The following is a 24,499-nucleotide window of genomic DNA, read 5'->3' as shown; positions in this document are numbered from 1 at the left end:
AGTTGTGAAACCCAATGTTGGTGCAATCATGAGGCTTGTGACCCATTGAGAAAAACAAATCATGTTTGTTTACACCTAAAATAAAGGATAGAAGAAGAGAAACATTTTTTTTTTCTGTTTGAAGCCATTACTCTCCCTCCCTGCATCTCTGTCATCCCAACATTTCAGTAAGGCTGATAATGATGTCTCTTCATTGTAACATAACAACTGTATGTGTTTGTAACATCATTCTCACATATTTTCACATTTTCTGATCATATTTTGTGTTGGCTCCAGTAACTGAAGTTGCCACATCCAACATTATCTCTTCTTCTTCTTTTTCTTTTTTTCCCTTGGCATTTTCATTGTCTACATTTTCTCATTCCAGTTTTATTTATAATAAATCATCTAATAACTACAAATCTGTGTCTGTACTGTAAAGATCTTTTTTTTTCTTTTAAACACATTCATGTCATTTTGCATATATGACACCATTCAAATAGAAAAGATATATATTGTATTTTAATATTGCACAGTTATTGTATTGTAAATGGGGACTCCTGCTTTTAAAATGTTTAAAATTGTACCATCCTCTTTTAACTGTTTTGTTTGTCTGGTCTTCACAGGACAAATGAAAAAGATTTAAGAGGTGTCCACTTAGAGACCTTAAAGCAAGAACTGCTCAAGCTTTGCCTTTTGGGACCCTCTCTGCACTGCTCATCTTTTCCTCCAACCCTTTTTTTTTTCTTCTTTTTGTTCCCAGGTGGTTTTCTTTCCATTTTCCCCTTTATGTGGATTATTGTAAATATGTCCCTCTTTCCACGGTCAAATCTGTGAATCTGTGGGTCACCATGGTGATATTTTTATAAAGTAAATTGCTGATGACCGTTGGTGATTGTAAGTTTTTGAGTACTTTTTGAAGCCCTGAGCCAGTAGCAAATAGAGATCAAGGAAAATTCTGCTTTGATTGTTGAGATCTGTTGGATACGAATTTCCCATTACCCAACATTCTTTGGAAAATTTGCCAGTATTACTTTATTTTTTGTGTGTGTATGAGTCTGCTATTTGTAAATAAACTGCCTGTCCAATATGAGTGCCTCACGACTGACTATAATCTGAGAAATCACATGTGAAAATGTTTGTAAATCTTTCATTAAGCTATTATTTTGTATTTGTAGGCCTGACATTATTTTCCATCATACAATAACAAGTGATGCCGGATATTTTCCTACTAGCTGATGAATGATTCCAACTGCATATAGCCTCAGAGGATTCATGTTCACATATGGGACCCATAGGCTATACATAACTTTGTTCTTATGTCACACTGTCAAGTCTGCCTCAAAGAATAAGTAGCAACTAGTTTGTTTGTGTATGTTCTGAAATGCGGTTGCACCTCAACATGAGCAGACCCTGAGATAAAACCCAGTGAAATCCAGTGTGAGAACAAATGAATAAAAAATTATGTGATTTAGCTAACTTGCTGGTGCAGACTGTTGAGTCAAACACCAGACTGATTCCTGTGTTGCAAATTAATGAATAAAATCCTGCGGTGTGCAGAATAAATCCTGGTGTAACAGATGGGCTTTTATTTCATGTCACATTGTTGTGGTGCATCTGCTTGTGTTAAATTTGTAGATAGAACTCATATCCTTTGTGCATATCCTTTACACCCTAAAAGATATTTTCTTTTAGCATCATAGCTATTGCCAACCACACCCAGGAAACCAAATCACCTTCAAATATATATAATCCTCTGATTAATAATAAAAATTAGTTGTTGTTTAAAGTATTGTTGTGTTTGATTAATAATCAGTCTAACATTCACATCCAGTTAAGATCTAGTGGATCTGCCATACTTTAAATGGCCTCTTTCACCAGTGTATAGAACACAGTATGTAAGAATTAAGTATTAGTAAGTAGTAAGTATTCAAATGGTATGAACAATATAGGGAAGGAGGTTGTTCACCTCTAGATGGCAGCATGACATCAAGTAGCCAATGTCCACAGGTCATACAGGAGGTAAAGGTCATTTCCCCAAGCTTTTGTTATGCTATATCTCTCTGCTCTGGCTGATAAGGTGGGACTTGATTCAGACTATACTGAAGGTCTGTTAGACTTATTTTACTTTTAAATATGGGAGAATCACACAGGATTTTTGAATTTGTGTAGTTTTCAAAAGCCATGCCATTTTTTGAGAGTTTGTAGTTTACTAAGATTCCTGCCAGCAGGGAGCTGGAGCCTGCCTTAAACATGTTAAGGTCATAAATCAGTTCTGCAGAGTTTAAATCTCTGAGAATGGGTTTCTGCACAAGTCATGAAGACTTTTTCACTATGTCTTGGCTGCAGACATGAAACTAAACTGTCAGACATCTCTAAACATTGTAAAAAACACATTAACTATAGGAAATCTCTTGGCCTTTATAAATAAAGACTTCAACTATCCCTTTTGGCAATTCATTAGGATTGACACACTTCACTTGGACCAGTTGCTTTCAGCATGTTCAGTAGCTTTGTGAAAGGCAAAAGGCAAAAAAGGCAAAGTAACAGCAGAAGATTTAGCAGTTTCATATATCTCACTTTGTTTGAGGTTTCTTGGTGTCTGACTAAAGGGACTAAGATGTTTTTGATATTATAATTAAACAGCTAAACTGTTGGGTAAATGAAAGTTGAATCAGCTATCACATCTGTGGAGTAACTGTGTATATTTTGTCATATACATTTTGTATTGTCATATCAAGTATTAACAAGTTTAATCCACATCCTTCCCTATTACTATTAATGCTAACATTGGCAAAAAAACTTACATACAGCTCCTTTAATCTGTCCTGTCAGACTATTCTATACCAGAGACTCTGGTTCTTTGGTTTAATTTGCATTATGGTAAATTATATGCAGTATGTGTGCATCCAGCCAGAGGACTTTATGACCATGTCACGGCTGGATTTTTTTCTGCCTGTGTTTATGTGGGAGCTAGTCTGTTACAGTCAGTCGTTTGTGAGCAGTCACCCACGATTTCAGCTGAGCTTTCACTCTGATGCAGGGGGGACCAAGCAGCTTAAGCCATTAAAATGTAAATTTTCCTGTGCAGTCTGGGAGGCGGACGACAACAACTGAGGATCTACCTATGTGTCAGCTTGCCCTCTTCAATTCACATGTTCAGTGAAGGGGTATTAGAAAATAGAATATTTTAATTCTATCATGTTAGAAAAAGAAAAGAAAAGAAAAGATAAATATTAGAGTGTTATCTAACAAGACTGTCTCTCTCAAATTGATTAAAGTTACATTTCACATATGCATCTTGTGGCTTACTATGCAGCCAAGTTGAGTGTAGTTTCACAGGCCTGAGTACAGATGGGATAAGACAAAGTACAGAAGAGCGCAGATGAAGATACTGAAAGTTGCAGCAACAGATGAACCAAAATTAAATGTCTGGGTAAGAGGCAACATAGAGTTTAGTATCATACTTTTGTACAAATTCATTTCACATCTGTCTCAGTCAACAGAATGGCTGTCCTTTGTGTGAGCTTTACTGTCATAGAAGAGGTGTTAGTTGTGTTTTCTTTCCAGCAGGTGGCAGTCTATTACCAAGTCACTTTTCTGTGTGGGGTCAGCTGTGCATCAAGTGCATCATGAAGACCATCTCCAATACTTAGTACTCCCATGATGCACCGGTGGCGGTCTGTGGATAACTCACAATTAAGCTAAAACGCCCTAACTCACAATCCAGTGGAGACCAGGACATGGCAATTAACCCTCTAATACAGCAAACCATTAGAACTCCCTGTCCCTGTCCCAGAGCATACAGTACGTTCACCATGGGGCTGTGGGATACATATTACGAGAGATAGTTTAATGTAATGACCCATTCAAAGAGTCTAGTGTACAGAATGCATTTTATTCAGCAGTATTGTATGCTCTATAAAACATGTGGGTGAACATATCTAGAGAAAGATTCAGTATTAGCAATATTGGCAATAAGTTCTAAAATTAATCAATTAGTATCAGATGCACAACCATGAAGAGTTTGGTTTACTCGCCATTCCTTTCCACTTCCTCTTACATTTGTAGTTTAATCAGATTTATCAAGCCATTGATGCTTCACTGTGAGACTTCTTTCACTTTTTACTGTGTTTTTAGCTGACACCTGTCTCTCTTTAGCATGATTATATTAATCTGATTAACATTCTACTAAGACAGTATAGCAGGAGAAATATCGGCACAGTAATGGTACCTGGACTTTTTCACCTTTAAGCTAGCACCAGGTGCTGGAAAAATGAAGGTTGCCGCCAGGGTTGGTTGCTCCATTGAGGTTGTGACCCTCATACGCTTGACCTTTGCACACATAGACCTGTGGTACATGGGCCACCACACTTCATTTTTATAGGATTGTCTGTGCACCATGGCCATTATAAGAAATACAGTACTTGTGTTACAGCCTATATTTCAGACCTCTGCTGTTTTTCTTTTTAAACCTGCAAACCTCCTGTAGCCTTTTCATAACATTGTATGAAACAATTGTCAAAGCAAGTATCGTCTTAGTCAGAAACTGCTGAATATGTTATTTCATTTTTTTAATTGAATACACTGGGTTTGCAATAAACATATCCATCACATTTACATACAAGGGAATTTGCAGTTTTAAATAGCATGACAATCACCTGTCTTGTTACAATGCAGCACTTGCTGAGGACAATGTAGTGATATGTGGAGATACAACATAACCTAATTTGAATACCACTGAAGTCGTGCACATACTATTGATAATTTATATAATTTTGCTCTTCTGCTTCAACACTGAAATTAATTATGATATGTTGTTTAAGAATGAAAGATGAGACTGTGTTTTCTCCTCTTCTCTGTCCCTTCATTGCCAGTTTTCATGTAAGAAAATTCTCCAATCTGCTACTGTACTGTATGTGTTTCAGTGCCCAGGGAGCAATGGCTGATGAGAGGGCTGCCGTGTCATAATCGCACGTGCAGACGGGGCTGACTGTCTTTGTTATTACAAACTGCAGCCCCAGGAAACCATTCTCCACAAAACAAAGGGTAAACCCTCCACAAGCCTCTGGTGTTGCTTGATGTGGCAAGATGCCAAATCTCATTCTCCCGCATACATCGGGGGTCAGGGCTTCCTTAATGCACTCTGATCTCTGGGATTCATCGAGACAAAGAACTGTTAGAATTTATGGTTGATCTCAGATAGACAGGGAAATATATTTTTATCTCTTGTATTTATTTGAATGGCACACTGAATTACTTTTTTATCTTGTTGAAAAAAATCTCTTATAAGAGAAGGGTCCACTAGACAAGTATTGTAAAAAGTGACAATATGGCTGAAAATCACTTTCAGAGGATATCTTGATTCGCATGGTTTGTTTAAATGGAAGAATGAAATTGTGCAGTGTATATTTCTTGCCATAGGGCAAGATTATCACTGTCTCTAACAACCTTTTGTGTGCATATTGTGTATGCAATATCAAGTGATTTTAGCCCTTTTTAAAAATTGCCATTCACTGCCTGTCATTGGGGAAGGGTGCTGAAGATCGTTCTTCTATACACATCTCTACATTTTCATTGAAATCAGAGCTCTTCTGTTTCAGAGTAGATTTGGCTTGACATGGCTTTTACAGTGGTTCATCTTTACCTCCTCCTCATCCTTTGACCTTTGACCAGTGGGATGCAGCAAAGGGAACCCGCATCTTGCCCTTTTCATGTAAAGTGGGAAGTGATTTGTTTATTGGCAAAGTCATATGTTACTTGATGATTAAGGTTAAATGATGTAAAGGTAGCAGGAAGGACGAATGAAGCAAGAGGGAGAGGTATACACAAACCTAAGTGCAGGAGGAATAAGAGGATGAATGGATGCGTATAAGGTTGGGAGAAAGGTGGAATGATGATGGAGGAAGAAAGGAGGGTGTTTGATAAGCTAAGACATGCAACATAGGGTGAGTTAACCAGGTATAAATTGGCTTGACAGGGAAAGCTGTGGCTCAGGAAGTATACAGGATAGGTTGTCCTCCAGTCACAGGTGGTTCAATCCCCAGCTCCTCCTCTTCATAGGTCAAAGTGTCCTTGAGCAAGACACTCAAAATTTAGGCTACCATCTTGCATGGCAGTTTGCTGCCATTGGTGTGTGTTGTAAATGCATGAATGAGAGGCAAATTATAAAAGTCTTTGGGTAAAGGATTGGTATAAATGTGGTAGTGGTATATGTAGTGGTATAGTAGATAGTAGATATAGTAGATAGGTGCCACAATGGTTAGATGCGTGTTAAGTAGCTGTATTTTTGTGTGTGAAAATAGCCTACAAGTGTGTCCATACTTTGTATGCAGTATGTGTGTGCCTGTGTGTGTGTGTGTGTGTGTGTGTGTGTGTGTATGGCTGAGAGATCACACCGGTATATTATCTGAGCTAGAGCAAGATACGAAATGTTTTCCTCGCAGGATGCCGGGCAGGTTTGAGATTGAGGGGTCTGAAGAGAGGGGGGGACAAAAGCAAGAGAGCCAGAGGGCGGAGGGGAGTGGATGAGCCGGCGAGATGGTAATGCAGCATGACACCTCTGAAATGAATCCCTGGTTACCATGGTGAAAAAGCAGGATGGGACAGTCTCTCAGGAGCCTCAAATAAAGCCAGCTGTAAATGATGTTTGATTAGTATTTAGATCAGGTTCCTGCTCAGAAAAGACGTTTTGTCAGCTGTTTGTGCACCAGTGCCTCTGCCATTGTTCAGTCCACACCAGTAAACGTGAATCCTTACAACTCAAATCTGAATCTGAAGAATGTTAACTCTTACTGCTAACTCTAATCATTAAAGAGTGACTGTAGTACAGCTTAAATACGTTTTTTTAAATTGTGTAATGTATTAAGAGTCTTTACAGTTAACTACAAATTATTATTATTGTTAGACTTTTTTCTTTCAGCTTTGAATTATATTACTGTTTTTATGCAATCAATACTCACCTTAAAAGGCAAGCATGCTTTTGCTTTTAAATTGTTTTCTTTTTCTATCAAGCAGCACGACACTGATTTGAGATTTAGCTTTTGAGATATTTTGGGTGTTATTTTAGTTTGTTAGAATCTACTAACAAACTAAAATAACACAATAAGTGGATTAAAAATACCTTTGAAAACATGTGGCCGAAAAATGAGTCAGAGCGTTTTATGCCACTTTGTGCGTTCTACACGTGTCTCAAAATAAGCTCAGTTGTTATCATTAGAAAGATAATAGCCTATTCACCTACCTATTGATTAACATTTCCAACACAGTATACACAGGTACACTGCGATGTCATTGCTCATCCATCCTATATGTAAATTTGCAGCTGACAATCCTGTTTGCTAGAAGCTTAAGAGCAGGGAGGTATCTGCGTGCCACATAGCAAATATGGTGTTAGAGGGAGTGCGGCTGTCTTATTTACTCATGCATCTGAGCATGTTAAGTAGATTTCATTTATTTCACAATCAGCCAGAACATTTTTGAATGTAAATGTATGGTTATGAAAAGTAAAAAAAAGAAAATTAGACTAGATGCATATTTGAGATTATGTTGCACAGAAGGTCAAACTGCCAGAATACAGAATACTGTATGTGGCAGCTGAAAACATGTGTAAATAAATGGCTATGACACTATGCCAATATGTCATTATGCCTGAATTACTAAACTGTATAAATGTCAGGACAAAGAAGGGAGAAGTATTATCGTATTTTTTAAAATCAGTTATTTAAGACATTGCCCAGTGTCTAAACACCTATGATCTTTCCACTGCTGCCTTTGCACTTCTCAGTTTTCTCCTGTCAGCCATGCCACCGATGGACCTGCTTACCAAGCCGGAACTAATCACATCTGACTGCTATCTGTCTGCGTCAGTTACACACTAGGCGCTTCATGCCCTCCTGCTACAACACGGTGAAAAAAGATCCTACCACACATCCACAATGGACACCTGCTGAATGTATGCAGACCAGTCGTTTTGGTGAAGCACAAGCAGAGTTGACTTCAAGATACAAAACTGCCTTCATTCATTCATCCATTCTATCTTCGACTTTGACTTGGACTACCTGCTTATTCCTATTGGTAGGGGGCAAGGTGGGGGCCATTAGTAGCCATTAGGTGTTGGATCACAGGCCTAACACAGATAGACAATCACTCACTCACAATTACAGTCTGTTTTACAGTTATCGGCTTACCTGACCTGCTTTGGGACTGTGGGAGGAAACACAAATTGAAAGAACATGCAAACACAGGCCACGGTGGCCCTGGTAATCACTGAGCATTACATATTAAATAGTTCTCATAAAAGAAAATCATTCCAGCAGCTATTGATAATGCGCATTAACGAATGATGACATTATGCTTATGTTGATGCTAATTCTCATTGATGACCAATTCAGTGTGTTTTTATTATGAATGAAGCTGTCATTTGTAGTAGATTTTATTGACACAGAACTCAATACTAATTAAACTAAAATGAAATCATTACCAAACCCAGAAATGTTAAGCCCAGGAATTTAGATAATTCAAATTCTGCTATCTGCTCACTGTTATGTTTTCAATTGTAACTGAACATATTTAGATAGCCTGGTGAGAATCAGCTTCCTTATTATACCAAAATGTATGCATTGTAGTTTGTTGTAGAAATACAACTGAAATTAAAATGTGTTCATTTTGTTTGATTTTAGAACCAAGCACTGCATATAGTACATTACTACTATATATACCGTGATTTTTAGGCTGTGTGAGTATATCAAAAGATTGTTATTTGAACGGTGTGGAGCCAGATTAATGGATTTTTGCCCCTTCCCCTCAATTCTCTCTCTCTCTCTCTTATTTTTTAATCTACACCATTGTACACCATCTTGGCCATATCTCTTCCTCATCCCCTCCTCTTCCTCTTGTTCACTGTCTGGCCCATGTTGCCTGTATGGGGGATGTCTGACAGAGACAGATTGCTCAGCCACAGCTTAAAGGTGACTGCCTCGCTCCTTGTTCCCTAAAGCGCTGGATCATTGGAATCCATCATGGCCAGTAGCAGTGGTCTCCACACAGACAGATCGCATGGAATAGACAACAACAGACGGGGAAGCACAGGAGAGAAGAAGAGGGGACTATATCTGATCAGGGGAGGGAAAAAGGAGACAGGGATAAAAAGAGAGAGTGGAGCCACAAGACAGGATAAAGGTGTGGTAGTGCAAATGCTGCTGAGGAGAACCGCATGGTGGACGGATGGGGAGAACTGCTGAAGAGCTTCACCTCTGGTCACAGAGGAGTGTATATTGGGGGGGGTTGGGCATGTGGATGGGGGCATTTATCATTATTGGCTCGTACCTCCATCCCTTGCTCAACCTGACATCCCTCCCACCGTTGACATAAATCATGATTTCTCCATAATGGATCCCCTTTCTGCCATGGAGGGGAAGAATCTGCAGGTTATATAGATTTCAGTGTCTTCTCACACATTTGGGCTCGGTACAGTGATGCATAATCATTATCAACCAATACCGATTTGGAATTTGCAGGATGCTGGTAAAATGTATATTTAATGGATGCATGAGTTACTAAGAGGAGCAAACAATACTGAATTTTCAGAGCATGTGCACCCCCATTTTGTTTAGATAATTCCTGTTGTAGCCATTGTATGGAATCATAACCATATTAAAATCTATAGGAAAAAAAATCTTAACTTGAACAAGCATTTTTTAAAAATTTGATTGTCAGTCTCAAAAACCCCCACAAAAATGTTTAGGTTTAAGCCAATGCTACAGGTATACAGCCACTTTATTCCAAGATCTGGAATAAAGTGGCTGTATACCAAGGAATAAAATAGGAAATGCACATTTTCTCCTTCAATAACACATCTTCATTGTCTACAAAACCTTCTCATTAACCTCAAAGTTGATATGCAGTGTACCAGAAGAGAGGGGAGGGAAGAGATACAGCAGGTGAGAAGGAGCAAAAATGGACAAAGAGAACAGATCACTTTAATTCCAACTGAGCTTAGCAGGTATTTAAACATTAATAACTTCACTGTTGGTTTGAAGTTCAAGATCATTTGTCAAGTGTTCTACATTTAAACCATTAGCATACAGCTGCAGGTGCATACAGTGTGCACTGTATGCACCTGTCCCGAGGCCTATTTGAGGCGCAGGTCATCTAACAGTAACAAAGAAAAAGAGATGTTTGTCAGTCAGATTTGAATTATTGTATTATATAATTAGAGTTATAGTTGTTCCAAAAATATTTAAAAGATGTAATTGTTGATTTGCAAGGGACAGCTGTAGAAACAACAGATACACTACAAATATGAAGCAAAATCAGCGCCTGAATCATTAAAAGTCATGAATATTTCATTTGAGATCTTCATATAATTAAACATTAAAATTTAACATGTTCCTTAATATGTTAACCAGGAGGCACTACAGTGCAGGACTATATTTTACAAGTGTCTTGATTAATCACTTGGCAACAAATGCATTTTCAAATTATACTATAATTAGTCATTTTATGTTTCATTTGGGGCTGAAGATATATAAGGAAAATCTGTAGGAAATTTCCATGAAAGGATGTGATTCTTTATTAACAAAAATGTTATATTAAAATACATATTTCATATCTGCAGTGTACTGTCAAAGACATGTTGCTGTGTCTTTTACTGTTTTTAAATAGGAATGACTTTTGTTTTTCATTTCTATTTTGGAGAAACAATAGTGTGCCATGACTGCTGCTGGATATCTCATGCTTTAATGTGTTTTACTAGACATACTGTTAATGGAACATTCATAATGCCTGAAGACGAGCCTATAACAGTGGTCTGATTTGTGAATTCTCATTTATTCCCTATGCCATTTTCACACATGCAATTCTAAAGTCATTTGTAAAACAGCAATGTAATGCAAGTGTGTCAGCCTATTAGGCAAGAATTCTTGCACCGTCCATTTGGAAAGTGATGTCTAAATATTAATTAACTCTGGTTATTGATTGTCCTTTGCTTCCTTAATGACTGTGTGTTATTTTTATGTTAGCTGGTAGAATAATTTCCTCTCTATGCTAATTATTTCTGCCTTGTTGCAATTGTCTGACCCTTTAAAGTACACTTCACACACATTGTATTATTACTGACACTAAATGAACACAAAGTCAATTAATGTTATTTATATAATGACATGCTGTACAGTGGGCATTTTCTTAGGTTTCTATTGTTTTGTTTTGTTTAAATTTGGATTTATGACTAATTTATATGAATGACTGCTAAACGACAGCTATTTCTGACCATTAAGTATATGGGAATGATAAACAATGTGAAATAACCTCATGAAAAGGAAATGTTTAAGATGTATATTTGGGTGAATGTCTACCCACTGTGAGCTAGGATCTGCAGAGGATAAGTCAATATTGATAATGGGTATATGGGTGAATTGTTGATCACACTGAATCAAAGATAATTGATCTAACTTTTGGTGATAAACCATTGCTGGGAAGAAATAGAGGTCTGGAATATGAACCACACTAGGCTCCTGACATGCCTTGTTAATGATGCCCAAGTTTAACTACATATATGGGGATTAAGTATGAGACCCATACAGATAGAGCTTAAATAAATGATTGGAGGGATAATTGCAGTGTGTGAGGCGTTTGATAAAGGATAGTATTACCCTAATGATAAAACATGAGCATCTTCCAACATTATCCACTTGAACTGCCTTTTTGGCCTTTGCTTTTACAGCCTAGATCTGCACACTCCTCTGGCTGTAACCAGCACTTTCCAAGACAACCTAATTAGAAGGAAAAGGCTATCTTTTATTTGATGGTTAGCAGAACTATTAAATATTTTGCTATTTATATTGTCATTGCAAGAGAGTGGAACCTTTTGGACAACCAGATCCCAATGATGGGACTGCTCCACTGCTGCAGGGAGTAGCAGTGTCACGGTCGTAGCAGAAACACGGCCTGAGGATATTTGTTTCTCCAAAAATGGCAGCTCATCGTCAAATGAGCAGCCTTACAACAGAGCAGAGTTATACATAAGAACCTGTATTTATCAATCAGGGAATAAGTGACAAAATTAAAAAATAATAATGTACCAAACACTGTTTATATTACCATTGTCATATTCCATATGCGAAAAGATAGGTGTATAGTGCATGATTTTCACTCCCAGCCGTCACACACTGTTGCTAAGCTGCTAAACTCCTCAGACACATGCTGCTTAAGTGCATGGGCATGCAATTTTGTCAGCTGCCTTTTGTCTCATATTCAAATGACGATGAATGGAAGTTGGGAAGAGGAGCAGTGAGAAGAAAATCAGTGCTTTGATCTCAGTGCATGTAATTTGTTAGGTTTACAGAGATACTGTAAAACGTCCTGAGAAGATTTATATTTTCTGAGAAATATTTTGTATGGAGAGAAAAAACAAAAACTCACTCTTATGTCAAAAAGAGAGAGAGAGAGAGAGAGAGAGAGAAAGGCTGGGTAAAGAGATGTTACAAACCAAGGCATGCGCTGCATCTGGGGTTCAGATGAAGGTTGCTGGAGGGAGAGGAGTTGAGGTCAAGTCCAGAGATGAATGATGAGGGGACAGTAAAACTGGCTTCTGATGCCACACAGACACACAAAATGACTTTCGACTACACAAGTTAAACACCACATGTATCAGATTTGTGGTCACACATCATCTAGCCAGCTTATGAAAACAAGTAAAACCATAACATACAGTGTCATTATTATTTCATTATTATTATATCAATATAACTCTAATTACTCTATAATAGTTCTCCTCATAGTATTATCATTAAAATTCCACCAGTGAAGGCGGAAGGAGGAAAGCTTTGAACATTTTCTCCATTCTTACATATACATTCATTTTATGTGATGATGAAGGAGAGTGGTTTCAGTGGCTGGAACGAGTGGATCATTATCGTATCGGAGAACATCAACAGATTCATGAATACCCTTGAATCAGAAGTCCAGCTAGAGTTCATAACCTCAGTGAGGCATGCTCTCCACTCTAATTATGGCTGCAGTGTGAAGTAGAGTCAGTAATCAGCCAGAGGATCACAATACACACTTTCTTTTTCCCGCTGAGGACAGAGTGCCACTTTGCTCGTGTAATTGTTCTAATTGTACCTCACCTGAGAGAAGTGACCACGAAAATATGAGACTCTTCAAATGAAGAGCTCTTGCTGTTAATAAAGGAGAAATTTACCCTATGATTTTGTACAGTGCGAGTGTAAAGACTGTATGTCCACTTACAAATGGTTGTTTATTAAAATTTAAAATCCCTGGATTATTTCAGTCCTTCTTTTAAGCAGGTGGTCATTTCAGCAGAGGGAAATTGGAAAAATGAGAACAACAAAATGTGATGACTTGTGATTATTTGAGAGTTTGAGGACCCTAAAAACATTTTTGAAAGCATTTATAACCCTGTACAGCAAAGTTTAAACACAAATAATGTTTCTAATACAGATAAGAAGATAAGTGGACCGTCTAACTGCTGAAACTGCCAAAGTACTTCAATCACACAGAAGAATGGGAGATGGGAGGTGTTAGTAAATGGAAGGGTTATTATGGCAGATTGTGGAGGCTAAACCCTGTTGCCTCTCCACCTGCTCTCTGTGCTGTTTTACTGTGCTGCGCAGAGAGCCTCCTCACCTCTAATGGCAGTTTACAGAACGTTTACCCACAAGTGTCATAATTTGCTCTAACTACTACAATTATGCCATTATTTTTTAAGACATACAGTATATTAAATGGGAACAACTGTGTCTGTCATTATAACTTGTATTAGCTGTTGGAGAAAAGAGGTGGCTGAATTGTCACTCAACTTGGCGCAGAATTTCACCCTCAAAGAATAATGCATCTCCAATTTTGTGTGTGTAAACATAAAGCAGGGCAACTCCCGACAAAAGCAGTGCACAGACAGGTGAACAAAAGCCAGCAACAGGAAAATGGATTGTTGCAAGAGTGACGCCGGCAGTCTTGAAAAAGGTTATTTTGAAGCGACTTAAGGGTTAAAGTCTCATTTGCTTTTTTGGAAAAGGTCAGAATTTGTTATGTATTCTTGGCATATTTTAACTTGAGGAAATATCATTGAGAACGGCTGTTTCATTTAAATGGAAAATGGTTCCTTTTTTTTGTAAAATTCCTTCACAAATCACTTCAGTTCTCTTTATGTTCACAATTTGTCACCAGTGGCTGGCTGAATTTACAGTGATACACAGCTTGCCCCTTTCAAACCACATACTTTATTGATTATTTGTTCATTTCCATCCATACCAATCTATAAAACAATGGTCTAAATTCATCTTCTCCCCTTATGTGCCTCACATATAAACATGCAGGAGTATTGTGGGGGAGGCGCCAGGGGTCAGCCCTGATTCTTATTCACAGGATGAAAGCTCTCTGCCTCTAATAATGGATAAACAAACAAGTGTGACGAGCTTGATGTTTATGAGTTCATAATTTAATTACATTTTGATGGTGAGCTCTGCAGGCGTAAGAATAACCAAGAGAGTACACTGCTGTCAATGTCACGCACTGTTTGGCATATTAAGATCATTCAGATATTGAAGTGGATTCGATTTCACGAATAATCAAGTGCTGATTTTGGTTTCCATTGTAACACTGTCTATATAAACTGTGTATTATCTTGCGACACCAGTGGTATTTATATTTTTTGGTTTGGTGATTGAGAAATGCCAAATGTGAATAAGAAGATATGCAAATGGAATTCCTAAATTATTCTTTAAAACAGAAAAAAAACATATGCAGGGTTTGATATGTAAATGATGTTCCCTTGTCATTATTAAGAATTAGAAAGTAGACCCTCTAAGCACGGCAACAACAATGGACAATACTGAGCTGCTCTGGCAGGCATGTTTCTGATAAACCAGTGGTCTCCCAGAGGCACTGACTTCATTTACATGATGGTCTTGCCACAGTGTCTATGTGAGCATGTTGGGGTCAGACCAGTGCAATACAGCATCAGATGGAAGTATGCTGTTGTTTGGGAGAGTGGGACTGAGGGGTGAAGGGAAGGTGAACACCATGAGGAATACAAATGACATATAACATTCCTGTTAGTTCTTATCTGAGAGGAGAAACATATGCACAACAAGGCTCTAATCTTTTCTATACCACAAAAACTACACAGAGTGTGTTTATGAGTGAGTATGTGATAGCAGGAAGCTATATAAATATTTCTAATTAGTGCTGCATGGTCATTAGCGTGACTGTATATTACAGCTAATTGCTTGGCACACTGGATTACAATGTAGTGGTCTGATGAAAATGAAACCACAAAACACATTAATAAATGTCCTGGCTAACTCTGCATGTGTGATACTACAACACAGAGATTTTCATAGACTATTCACATGGATACTGTTGCACAGACCTGCCTTAGAGAGTCTTTTTTCCCTTCTTATAAACAGTCATTCAGTGTCTGAAATGATTCCCATAGCCTGAAAATATTAAGGCAGTTCTTTAAGTAAAGCTTTTTTTGTAAACCTGCTACCTAGGGATCTTGATATTTTTGTAATGCATAAATAAAAAATTCCAAGTGGATTAGTGTCATTAGACCTTTGGAAGGGAAACATTGGGAAACATCCAGAACATCCACTGACTCAGTTGATGAAAAAAGAGCAGAACGTGTGTTTATACCCAGCACACACAAAAGCAAAAAGCTCAATATATTCCCCTCTTTAAAATCATACATTGGGTCATCACAGTTTGCATGCTTGGTGAAATGTATATTCCACTTTTCAACCACAGTCACAGCGGTGATGATTAAAAGAAAAAATAAAAATAAAAAAAAATTACCCAGGTGAAAGACTTGTAATGACATCCAATATGAATTACACAAAACCCAACCAAGTGTTATCAAGCAAGTCAATCAAAGTTTGCCCCCCTCCCCACTGCAGGTTAATTGTCTTGAGCGGTGAGATATTAAAAGAAACAATACCAACGGCAATCAACAATATCATAAAACAGCATTACTAGTTGATTTAGGCCACTTGTATTCTGGACATTTAAATGAGGTGGAGTGCCGCACTGTGTTTCCATGGTGTTGATCCCCGCTGAGAGGCCAAGAACGAGGTCACAGAAATCAGCAGGCGAAGGAGCGACTTCTCACACATTTGTAAAAGACTCTGGATTTGGACTGGCAATTGTGAAACGTGAAATTATAAAATCATACTGATATAAAGAGAATGACAACCTTTACATTAATCACACATGAAACAAAAATAAACCTGTTCATTTCTCTCTAAAACTGTGCAAATTCCCAGTGTAGTTGAAATGAACCACCATTCTAAACCAAATAAAAAGGAGCTGATTCTGTCATCTACTATATGAAGCAGTGGGGGCAGCATGGTCTGTTCATACGGGGACTGAAATCAAAGCTTTGAAATGGTTTGGATGAATGTAATCAGTGTTTCTTTTGCTCATGTTCCAATAGCACTTGCTGTTTTTCTTTAACAGACCTGCATTTAATTTGCAGGTCTGTGTGTGTGAACACATATGTGATATACCACATGTGCACATGCTGGGAGCCAGTGCCTGCACTCTGCACTTCATATTTAACACCATGGAGGAGGATCAGAGCTCAGACAGACTGGGTAACACCCATAAAGAGCAGGGGGCCTTTATGCACTTTCTTGATCCCTCATTCTCTTCCCATTTGCTTTCCCCTCCTCCTGCCATGACAGCATGATTAACCATCAGACACACAATAGGGGCACATGTCCCCATAGCCACGACCAGCTCCCTCAGACCTGTACATCCTAATAAGGATTAGGCAAGAAGTTAACAATGAATGAAGAAGTCTTTCAGAGGCCGTTAATTCTATTCTGCTCTGTGTCAGTTTTCATAGGTTATTCACAACCTTGTGTTTGAACATAAGGTATAATCCTCTTAAATATCAAAGGTGGACAAATCATATTAATTTAGACATTGCTTCCCTCAGACCCAAGAGCACATTATGCACTCGACACAGAGCCCCCAACCTCACCATCTGCTTTATTTTCTCACCTGCCCCTGACTGCCACCCCAATGCACCTCTGCACTCTCTTTTTTTTCTTCTTTTTTTTTTAATTAGCCTCTTTTTATTTTGGGTGTTTTCAGCACCAGGAAAACTGAAAATTAAAAGAAGCCCTCACATGATTTACTGACATTTCACAGGAATATATCCATTTTGCTACTTTTCACAATTAACAAATATAACATAATGAAGTGTTTATCTGTTTATTTAGATTATTTTGTCTGTTAAAACAAGTTTGAAATATGATATGACAAAATAAATAAATAAATAAATGAAATGATTTTTTTTTAAAAAGAAAAAAAAAGAGGAAATGATTTCCAGTTGTTTAAAATCAGATTACAAAGATACTACTGGTCTACTAACATCTTGAGGTGGAGAGTTCATGTATCTTTGCTTAGGGAAGCTGCAGCCATACTTTCTTCTAAGCCTGATTTTAAAAGCATGTAGCGCAGGGCTATACCACCTTTCAGCTGCATTAGTTTTGTGGTATATTCGATGGTGATGATGTGAAGATGATAAAGAGAAGATCTTACTTGCATATAGAAGTTTATTGCAAAGAAGTCCAGCATCAAAACAAGCACTGCAGTAGCTTGTGAGAGGATCTGCGCCAATATGGATCTTTCTCCCAACAGCTCTCAACATCAGTATATATATATGTTAGTCGTCTTTACGATTTATAGCGAGACGTCGGGCTCTCACTCAATGACCTCACTTTTCCAAGAAACAGAGAGAAGGGAGGAAAGGCCCTCTCCCTGTTCCTTATATGTATATGTTCATGGCGACTAACCTAAACATGAACCCAAAGAATAGAAAGACATACATGGAGCTTCACAGGGAATCTATTTTGTACTTAAACAGTTCTGCACATCCCTGGGATACAGAAAGAGACAGTTGGTGTGATTATAATAAATCTCCTAACATAATTTATTACTGATATGCCTACAAATAATACAGAATATGAATGTTTATATGCAGGTGGCTGCTTTTATTTTTCATCATAGATTCATCTTGTTATTTATGTATACCATCAATGAGAGCAGATGTTTTCCTGCATGAGTCAGTGGCATGATAATCACCTTAGTACATTATTACTGACATTTCATAGGAGCAAAATACATTTTCTGATTCTAGATTGATATATGTTCTGATACAAAACCAGCTACCCAGCAGGTAACAGAAATGTTTAAAGCAACTCAACTCAACTACTTTTTTTCATTGTGTACCACATAAATAGTATTTTCTTATATTTTCCCTTAACATTCATGAACCTCAAATATGCAAGTATAGTTTTTTTATAAAGAGAACTGAATATAGTGTGCTGATGAAGGAGATACAAGTTTACCTCTGCATATTGAGAAGGAAGTTGAATGGGAGATTGTATATGGAATCTGCAAACAATTGCATATTATTCTGTCTTTGACAACTTTTTCAAATATATAGGAAATTAGAAAGATGGATAGAATCAATTACCAAGGAAAGTTATAGCATCAGCATCTCTGTCCTGTTTTCTTCACTGGTGTTCTATTTGTGCACTTGTGCAACCAACTTCCTTTCCACTTGAATTTTACCAACCTTCCACTGCTCTCTGAAGGAGATAGCACACACACTCTGACATGAATTAGCCCCAGATTGACTGATACTGCTTTACCCAAGGGAATTCATGTACCAAGTGGTTCCTGGCTTTTCTCATCCTTTGCTCTTTTTTTCCTCTTTCCTTTAGCACCACTGCCTCGGGCTGGTTTTCTCCCCGAGCTCGTCCTTGTCACTCACCTGTCTGTGAGTCATCAGGCTTTCGCCCTGTCTGACAGACAGGTGCTAGCAATGTCTGATGGAATAATTTGCCACAAATGTACAAAACATGACTGATCAGAGAAATGTCACCCAAGAGAAGTTCATTTCCATTCATCACAAATACTGACACATGGTCCTACTTCTCATTTTCCATCTTTCTATACGTCCTTCTGTGTTCTACAGGCTGATTTATCCTCCACTGGATGTCAGAGCTTACCACCACTTCAGAAAACAACTTGTACTTTTTAATGTGTTGGAGCAATCATAAAATGAGCAATTAGAGAGGAAACACTACATGGTGTAAACAATGAACACATGTAGAAAGTGTTTACCCTTTTCACTGTATTTACCATTGAAATCCCTTTTTGTACATTGTAAGTACTGAGGTATAGGCTGAGCTCATTGCTTCACATGTGATGTAATCATCTTTGATTTAAGATGGCGCGCTGCTGGTTCCACCAAGCAGTGTTGTCCTTATGGAAAACATGTCTTTAATTTAGAGTAAATGAAAGTGATAAAACGGCTTGTATCTGTCAGCACTTGCCTTGGCCACTGTTGGGAAGATAATAGCCACAGGTAGAAAATCAATTTTCCCTGCAAATGACTTTTCAGCTGTGGTGCACACATTATAGTCATATCTGATTCTGGACCAGCAGTAGTTATATATATCAGAGTAGCTGCTGGTCTCTGAGGTGGATTCAAGGCCCAGAAAGGCACCTGCCTGATGCAAATCCCTGTGTGATATGATGCATTGTCTGTCAATGCGCTTGCATCACCCAGGGAAGTTTGACTGTGGCTTACATCAATAGAATCCCATCAGTTGTATTATTGAATGCATCACACCAAAGATGGATTTACATAGAGAATAAGACTAATCATTTTGAAGCCCTGTTCACACGATGTTAATGCTTTAGAGGATCATACTATGCCAATCATGGATTATCTGGCATTCAAAAAGAGATATTCAATGAATAACAGTCTTTTCAGTTTATGGTTGCAGGCAGGCAGAGGTGTTACAAATCACAGGAGGTAAACAACAGATGCAGTGAAATAAAGCAGCCTAATCCTCTGGGTGAGAAATAGAATTAAGAATTATTTTAGGGGATTGATAGAAATTAAAATGGAAATCTTTTATCATACAAAATCCACCTAGGTGAGTAAGGGGAGAGGTTTATACTATGTGATAATCATGACATACATTGCTTATTTCAATATTAATCTTTTACCTATTACTATTTTCTGCCTGTATTGACTGATCCTGTCCTGATATTATATTATTAACATTATTAATTAGTACTAGTAGTATAATGATCCTGTTTACACCATATATTTCCCCTTAATGTAGTACATATTTTGACTTGAAAGGATATTCTTAATGCAATTATTTTTTTTTAATTATAATGCTTGGCATTGAAAATGTGTAACAATTAAACTAATACTATAAAATTAGTCAATTCATTGATGTCCTCATTATTATGTTTCTGAGACGATGAGTAGCCTACACTTTAAGATCCTTGCAGATTTAATGTGAGAAATCCATGGAAAATGTGTTAATTAAATACCTGTTTTAGAATGTTCTCAGGCACGGGTGGGTGTAATGCTGTCCAAATACAGCAGGTCTCAGGTGTCCTCACAATGCTTTAGCTACAGAAAGTTGAACAGCCATGAAGGGGCGATTTTCCTCCTGTCTGTGTGATGGAACCCATGGTTCTTGGAGACACGAAAGATAAAGAAGAAATCAATATACAACACAACACTTAGGATCCAACAATAACACCTCAACCAAAGGCCGTCTCCCCAAGTCTGCTATGACCCTGAAATGACCATAGCCAGTTACTGTTCTCTCATCTCCATTGAAAGGATAAGGCCCACACAAAAATTGATTGTGCCTCCACAAACTGCAGAGAGGCATTGATTTTCCCTCCTCTTTTCAAAAAACAGGAAAGCTTTGTTCAACTGACAGATACGTCTTCCTTTTCTACCATGGTTGGGATACCCAAAAGCATGTGATGTGTTTGATCACCTGCTTCATGCTTGAGCAGGAACAGAAAATGCCAAAGACTGGATCAACCCTGCTATCGGCCCTGCAGTATTCAGAGACTGGTTTATCTACAGAAACCCATCTTTCTCCTAAGGGTTTTGATGCTGATCTCTGACAACTCCTGATGAGGGAGTATGGTGTCATGGCTTCTTTAATTTCTCACTATCTCTTGGAGAGGAGCCAATAGGTGTGCTGCAGCGAGGCCACTGTGAAGAGCTGATCACAGGTCCTGTGATAGTATCTGAGGTCAGCAGATGTGAAGAATCAGTGATTCTCACTCCTTCTACTTGTCTCTTCCTTTTAATTCTCACACATACCTTGCAGAGACCAAGAGGTTGCAACTGATCAATTGCCTGCAAATAGCTTTATTGACATGACAAATGTAACATCTGCATTGATGAGATTGTTTGGACAAGTAGTTGTAATGGTGATGGTAGTGTGAAGTAGTATCAGATATGATCAGTATATGACCAGTACGGATTGCAAATCAGTGTGATATGAGCTCATGTTGTCCAAGAACAACCAAGTATCTGAAAAGTTGCTAATTTTGAATTTTTCATATAAATTTAAGGATTAAGTGTTCCTTTATGGTTTGATAAAACCTGTCACCTTCTTAAGTTATTTTAAAATGTTACAAAGAGAGAAAACAGAGCTGTTTTTATTTGCTCATGATAAGTTGATGTTTCGGAGATATATGGTTTTCAAAGCACAGCAACGCCATGTACTTTGTGAATTATCCAGAGCAATTCTCACCTTACTGCTTGCATATCAATCTTATCATGTCATATCATCTTTATCACAACAAATGATCACTTAATTGGACATATCTTACAAGATCAAGTGAGGACATTCAGGTCTTTAGTGTAATAGATTGAGACTAAGTTCATTTGGAAAATTAAACATGATGAGCTCATTCTTAAATCTAAATGCCCTATATGTTACCTTTATTAATGTTAGGCATTATTCATCTTGAAAAATACTATATAAATGTTGTTTTGTCTGCTGTGACAGTCTGCTGTGTTTCAACTGTCTGATTCTATACTGTGTTAATGCAGACTGTCTCAGGCTGGGAGCCACCATCTCCCAGCTATAGGTGTTGTATTAGCATTGCTGTAGCAATAAGAGCGCCTGAGCTATGTTTGACATGTGTTTTGTCATGACCATATGTCTTAGTCAAGAGTCAGGAAGCGCCGGACTTCGCAGACACCTCAGAGCTGTGATCAGCTGTTCTGCTGTGTCAGTCCATTAGCACTTTTCTCAGGGTGCCCTCCCCTGACTCTCAACACCCACTGCACCCGCTGTCTCTGGCACTCTGGCAGCTCCAACGGTGACCAGATGTGATATGAATAATATATTATGATGCATATCATATTTACAAGGTGTATCTGGCTAAGTTACAATTGTCATCTGCATAGATATCTGTTGTTTCCTAAAATAATGGCAGTCAAAGGTTTCTGGCTTAAATATAGTTTAAAGGACTCTCCCTTTTTAATGTTTTTGTGAATATTGTTCTATTTTAACATCCATGCCCCTCCCTAATGTGTGACCAATTAACTAATTTGAGGAAAAGGCTGTTTTGTGGCCATAATGCTGTGTAAAGCCTTAGGGCATGCTGGAAGAAAACAGATTAGCACATTAGCATTGTAGGGACTGAATGAGGACCTCTGGCTCTGCCTCAGGCCCTGTTGGCTATTAAAGTAACTGCTGCTCACTGATGTCAGCAGACAATTATCCATCTCCTCCTGCCTGTAATAGAAAGGTTTTTATATCAAACTCTCCCACTCTGGCTTTTTTTTTTTAACATTATAATATGGAACTGCACATTTAATGCTCCACAAGATCCACAAAGGTCTGGCTTGCTCAACTTTATTTTCCAAAAGCGCTGAAAATGTAAGCATGAGGAAACCTTCCACCTTACCTGACCAATTTCAAATAAAACTCCCCTTGGACAGTACATGGTTTCACACAGCTGTGGACAGCCTCACTCCATAGTTGTAAGAATTAACAGAGAGCTCTGTTAGTTGTCCTCCTCTTTGCCCTCCAGGGCTTTTATGCAGCCACAAATGAGAACCCACAAATACACCACGTCTTTAAAGCACTCCTCTTTTCTCTCCAGGGATATTGACCCTGCCAGTTAAGTTCTGGTTGGCCGCGCTCTGCAGAGATGTTGGGACTGTCAAAGGAAATATACGGTCCTTGTCGGGAGCCCAGGTGTGCCGAGGCAAACTGTTAAATTTGGTCATTACTCTTGTAATAGTGCTTTTTATGGTTTGCTCACAAGGGTCGCGTGTGCAACTGCCACAGCAGGTCTCTGCTGAAAGGTGTGCAGACAGAGATGTAGGCATCAGTTGTCAGGAGGATCACATTAAAACAGCTTCCTATGTCCATGGACAGTGCTGGTGATGAATGGTAAAAATGTTAAATAGAAAAAGAAAAAATAATGGGTGGTAAGATATACTTAAAGGCTTCTTGTGCTGTTTATTTTGTCAGTGTGTATTTCTGAGCACATATTTGCCCGCAGTAACATATGCACGTATGTTTTGATTTGTATGTGCCGCCTGGGCTGGAGGCAGGGCCAGGGGAGGAGACGGCAGTTCTAACGGCTTTTTGATGTAGATAAATGGCTTACAGATGGCCCGCTCAATATATTCAAATAAGATCTAAAAATAGGGGAGGGGCTATCAATACAGGGATGGTTTTAGCATAAGTGCCAGTTTTGAGAACCTTTTTAAATGTCTAGAAATTATTTGGAGGATACAGTTTGGTAAACTTCTTTAACAACTTTCTATCGATATGTAAGTCATATCTGGGATTGTTAAATGGTGGATGAGCTAAGTAATACAGAATTTCAGAACTGAAATATCCACTGGTCCTGCCCTGTTTATTAAGTGGAAGAATGCAGATGATTAGGTTGTATGTTTTGTATGTTTTTGGTTGTTCTGCAAGTAAAGCTTTTGCGACAATAGAACAAAAACAAACTGAAAGAAATTCAGATAATTCAAATGCATCATGCAGTTTGTAAATGTATACTACTAAACAAAAAAGCTTAATTCAGGCTGTAATTAGATACATTGTGTTTACAATTACAGTGTAAGAGATCATTTAAAAATATGAATATACAACTAATAATATAATATAATATAATATAATATAATATAATATAATATAATATAATATAATATAATATAATACCAGGGTATCCACCATTAAAAATAGCCTTTGGTGGTTTTACAATTCTCTAAGATCCAGCAGTCTGCACAGTTTATGACTGAGGAGATAATCCTCTTCATTCAGCCATCTCAATCTGCACACAATATCCTGGAGGTAACACATTCCATACCATAATGTTCGACCGGTATGAATTGTATTTACCCACGTTTCACCTTTAACATTGGGCTAGAAAAGGAGCCCAAATGCGATTATGCACATGAAGAATTAATCCGGAGATGAGCACAGGGTAATGTATGGTAATTATCCAACAGGATATTCTTACATAGCGATTAGCATATCTGGGAGGCCAGACAGGGATGGGAGGGCAGTCTGAGAGGAAGGAAAGGACACAGCTGCTGATAGGGAGCCCGGTTTGTGTTTTTTATGTTGATGAAATGTGTGGATAGTCTGGCTACAGGCATGTAACTCACTCCTCCTCTCCC

The 24,499-nt window shown here is 38.1% G+C and overlaps 1 protein-coding gene across 1 annotated transcript in view; it reads left to right on the top strand.

The window, feature by feature from the left end:
- Positions 1-1,545, top strand: part of LOC108893852 (seizure protein 6) — an 88,940-nt gene extending 87,395 nt beyond the window's left edge. Inside the window, exon 18 of the mRNA XM_018692265.2 lies at positions 606-1,545. The gene's annotated coding sequence lies outside the window, so the exon portion shown is untranslated. The remainder of the gene's footprint in view (positions 1-605) is intronic.
- The last annotated feature ends 22,954 nt before the right edge of the window (positions 1,546-24,499 follow it).

This window comes from Lates calcarifer, linkage group LG20 (assembly GCF_001640805.2).
Source record: "Lates calcarifer isolate ASB-BC8 linkage group LG20, TLL_Latcal_v3, whole genome shotgun sequence".
NCBI lineage: Eukaryota > Metazoa > Chordata > Actinopteri > Centropomidae > Lates > Lates calcarifer.
Note: the sequence above shows the minus strand (reverse complement) of the source record. Positions and strands in the feature narration are given on the sequence as shown.